Genomic DNA, 4,798 nt, shown 5'->3' on the forward strand with positions numbered 1-4,798 from the left:
TCATAAAACATGCATAATTTGGGCACACAACTCATCATAATAGCATGCAAAATTTGGGCACACAACACATCATAAGGGTTATCAACATGCACAGATCATGAGCATACATAAATAATCATGGAAGCATAGCAAGTTCTTATCATCTCATGAAACATTGCATGTGAGACACATGGGAATCATATTTAGGTCTCTAACCCTAATATCATATAGTGGCCGAAACATATGGTTGTGACTTAGGTTAAAAAATCAACATACAAGCATGTGAACCCTAAACCAATATCATATCATGTATCATAAGGAACATCATGAGCATGTTTAGTTTAGGTTCTAGGTTTCCTAAGCTTATAAACTTGTGATGGCCGAATCTTATCAAGCATTACATTGGGTTAAAAGCAACATACAAGCATGTGAACCCTAGACCAATATCATATTATATATCATGAGGAACATCATAAGCATGTTTAGTTTAGGTTCTAGGTTTCCTAAGCTTATAAACTTGTCATGGCCGAATACCATCAAGCATCACATTTGGTTAAAAATCAACATACAAGCATATGAACCCAAACCCAATATCATATCATATATCATAAGGAACCTCATAAGCATGTTTAGTTTAGGTTCTAGGTTTCCTAAGCTTATAAACCTACCATGGCCGAAGCTTGTTAATCATGGGACTAGGTTTCATGTGGCATAAAAGCATGAAAAACCCTAAGCCATTTTCATAGCATTTATTACAGGGAACATCATAAGCATAGTTAGGTTGGGTTCTTAGTTTCCTAGGCCTTTAATCTAGTTGTGGCCGAAAGTTCATAAAGCATGAAAAGTTCTAATCAACCCTACAAGCATGAGCATGTCATATTAACTTCATATCTTGTCTTAAGGAACATCATGGCATGCTTAGTTTATGTTTAAAGTTCTCCTAGGCCCTAAACCCTACCATGGCCGAATGTTCATGAGCATGAAATAAAAATTCTAATCAACATACACTACTACAAATTGAGGCTAAGATATCACCCCAAAAGTGTTGTTTTTGGTCATATAAATGTTGTATTATACCTAAGATAACACTTTTCATTCTATCTTATCAGGTCCTGTCATGTTAGATATAATGCAACGCTTTTGTTATTTTATGTAACACTTTCTTAAACTGTCGCGATACATAGCGAAGACAACACTTCTCTATATGCAACACTTTTTTCTTCCAACAGCAACAATTATTCTTTTGTTACTCTTAGACAATTGCAACACTTTTGACTATTAATAGCAACACTTTTTACAATTTTTTAACCCAATAATGCAACACTTTTTTAATTAAATGCATCACTTTTTATTAAAAATTTCACCTCTTAAACGCATCACTTATTGATACATATGCAACACTTATATTTGTGTTTTATTTTTTTAAATGTAACACTTTTATCCATTAATAATAACACTTATTTTTTTCACCAATATATTATTGATAATGCAATTATATTATCCAATCAAACACATTTGTATAAAATAGATTATTCTAAATATGATCATTATATTACAAAAGTTGTACCACATTATATTCTGTTTAAGAATTTTACAAAAACCCAACAACTGTCATCTACAAATATATATATAGCCAACGAAAGTACTATACAAAAGCCACCAATTAATACATTCATAAATTCCCCCAAAAAAGGCAACTATACATTTACAAAAAGTTAACAATACAAACTCTTTGCTTGCAGCCTTAATAAAATTACATAGGCATCCAAAATGTAACACCCATTCCCATTCCCAACTGTAATAGCTGCTTAGCTATCCAAAATGCTTGCTGCCTACAAGAAAAGCATCACAATGTGGACAATAAAAGTAAGAATAGAGATTTAATCATGTAGCAAAAGTAATAACATTTGTGCTCAATTGACAATATATCTAAACACACCTTATCCAACCACCATCCTTCAGCTGGAAAATAACATCTACTAAATTTAGTATGGGAATACTCAAATTTGGCAGTACACATTGCAATGAAAGTTAAAAATGAATATTGGAATAAGCAACCGCAAAGAAGTACCAAACCCCATAGCACAACTAGGAACCAACCATATAAAGAATGATAAACTAAGGTAGAGTTACCAGAATATGAAGTATTATTTTTTAGTTTGCTTTGTGAATTGTCATGATATGGATTGTTTTAGTCTCTCTGCTATTAAGATCAGGAATATGAAGTTACCAGAATACGTGATTTTCTCATATGGAGCAAAGGCAACTATACATTTACAAAGGCAACTAAACAAATTTTTTGCTTGCCTTAAAAATCAACAACAGAAATGAGAACCTTTTAAAAACGTGGAAGGTCAAAAAACGTTGCAGATAAATCAACAGAAATGAGAACAACAAAAAAACGTGGAAGATCAAAAAACGTTGAAGATCAATCAACAGAAATGAGAACCACGAAAAAACATGGAAGATCAAGCAACAAAAAATATAGTTTACCTCTTTTGGATGTACTATGGGCATAGAAAAATATAAATAAATAAATTTTGACAATGAAACGTCAATGATGTGATACTAACAGATGAAGACTTTCAAAGGTATTCATGATAGCAAAATGAGATATTAAAATGCCTTAGTTTAGATTGCATGAGTTATCTAGAAAATAAGAACAAATAATAGAGTGCAGTAAAAGATACCATATACATCCAGTAACTGAAACAATTTTGTAATAGGCACAAAAGGCTGTAAAAGATACCAAAAAAACGTGGAGTAAAAGTTAGTTTAGATTGCAAAAATGACTATTTTTGAAAGATAATAAAATTATTCAGTAAACCATAATAACATGAAAGAATCTTATAAATCTTACACAAAAGGCTGGAACCTTATTATTAACATATGATCAAGTAACTGAAACATATAGGTAAGAAATTACATATAAAACTATAACATACCTTAGGAAAAATATTGTTTTGCAATTTCCGGAGGTAGTTTTGCAAGAACTTTCTGGACTGCATCTTCAACAATTTTGTTACGTTGAAGGTCAATGTCCCTTCGCATCTTTTCCAGCTCCAACCTTTGCCTTTCATTATTAGCTTCAATTTCTTTTTGCAAGTGCTCTAATTCTGCCTTATCTCTCTTATATCTTTGTTCAATCTCAGTGGTACTTCTTAGAGACTCAAAGACCTCCTCAGATACCATATACGATGGCGTCGGTGCACTGACCTTGTTCAACATCTTCCTAGTAACTCCTCTACCATAAAGTCTACAACGTCCGTCATAATCCTTGCCCATAATGGCAAGAAAAGGATCTGCATCACCACTTTCCATAGCTGAAGGCTTGTAGTTCTTCATAGCTTCCTACAATATTATCAATAATAGATTTTCACATATATAATTAACTGTTTCAGTCAAAACAATCCCAACAGTGAATACATATACATGTATATAAAGAGAAAGTGGAGTAATTTAGTTACAAGATTTTTCGCGATGTCATCATATGGTTCATCATAATGCCTTCCCTCTACTCATTGGCGTGTGCGCTCAAAAAGTTGAGCTAAAGAAGGTGGGTTCTTGTCTGGATTTTCATTTTTTTGTTTTGATGATAAATGTATATAATATTAAAAAAATTGCTATCAAATGAAACCAAACAATAAGACAATAATAAAGTTTGAGAAAAAAAACCTTTACCATTTCCTCTTGAACCCTAGCAAAACTCTTCGGACCAGTCGTGTGCCTATTCCTTTGAGACTTACATCGTTCTCTTGCAATAGAAGAACATTTCTACCCAAAGAAGTATAACAACTTGGCAGCTTATGTAATTAAGAGTTGAAAACAGGAAGGATAGTATTGAAAAAGAATATCAACAAGACTAGTACTAAATATACCTTCACTTCCTTTTGGTTCCATACTCCCAACAGTTTAAGAAAATCCTTTTCTGGAATTGTCTTAGGTCGATTGTTCCATCTAGACTTGTTATCTTTGTACTTGGAGAAGTGTTTTCGCTTTACCCGACATTTGTACCCTCTCCATGCAGCATCGATAGATTTCAACACCCAACTTTTACATACATCAGGTATAATGTATTTCTCCTATGCACATAGTTAAAGATAGGTAGTTAAATAGGTGCCAAAAAAAAAGGAATCAAGTAATTGGAATACATACCAACACTTACTCCCACATCTTCTCTTTATCAGGTACCTTCTTCCAAGATTGATAAACCAAGGGTGCATATTTATACTCACGACCTATTGTGCCTAAAAATTGAGATAACTCAATCACAACATTTTTTTGTTGTATCACTGGTCCAATAGGTTGCCCAAACTCATTGCAAATGATGACTTTACGTTCATCCGCTCCGCGACTGTGAACATGATGCATCATGGTTGGCCCTCGTTTTTTTGCATCATCTTTAGCTGAAATTAGAAACCATGACGTAAAGTTGAATCTTGCATATGAAAATATATATAACCACAATGAGTTATGCACTAAACACAACAAAATCCACAATGCCCTGAATAAAAACAATCCCTACGTTCTTGTTATAACCACTACTTTTCCCTGTTCTGCAGGCCAGTGTTGTTTTCCTTGCCAAGCTTTATTACGTTCTAGAAACTAATTCAGATAATGTAAAAATTACAAATATTTTAAAATTTTAATTTATTTAATAAACAAGTCGACCTGTCTATCGTAAAACATAATTGTCTCAAGTCATTCTTGTGTTCTCTGTAACTTGTAGTTTAGGTCGCATGGGGCAGTGTCATGACTCATTCCCAATGCTGATAGGTCTAATTAGTTTAGGCCAATAAAATTTTGTTCTCATATTTTC

This window comes from Zingiber officinale, chromosome 10A, assembly GCF_018446385.1.
Source record: "Zingiber officinale cultivar Zhangliang chromosome 10A, Zo_v1.1, whole genome shotgun sequence".
In the NCBI taxonomy this organism is placed as follows: Eukaryota; Viridiplantae; Streptophyta; class Magnoliopsida; order Zingiberales; family Zingiberaceae; genus Zingiber; species Zingiber officinale.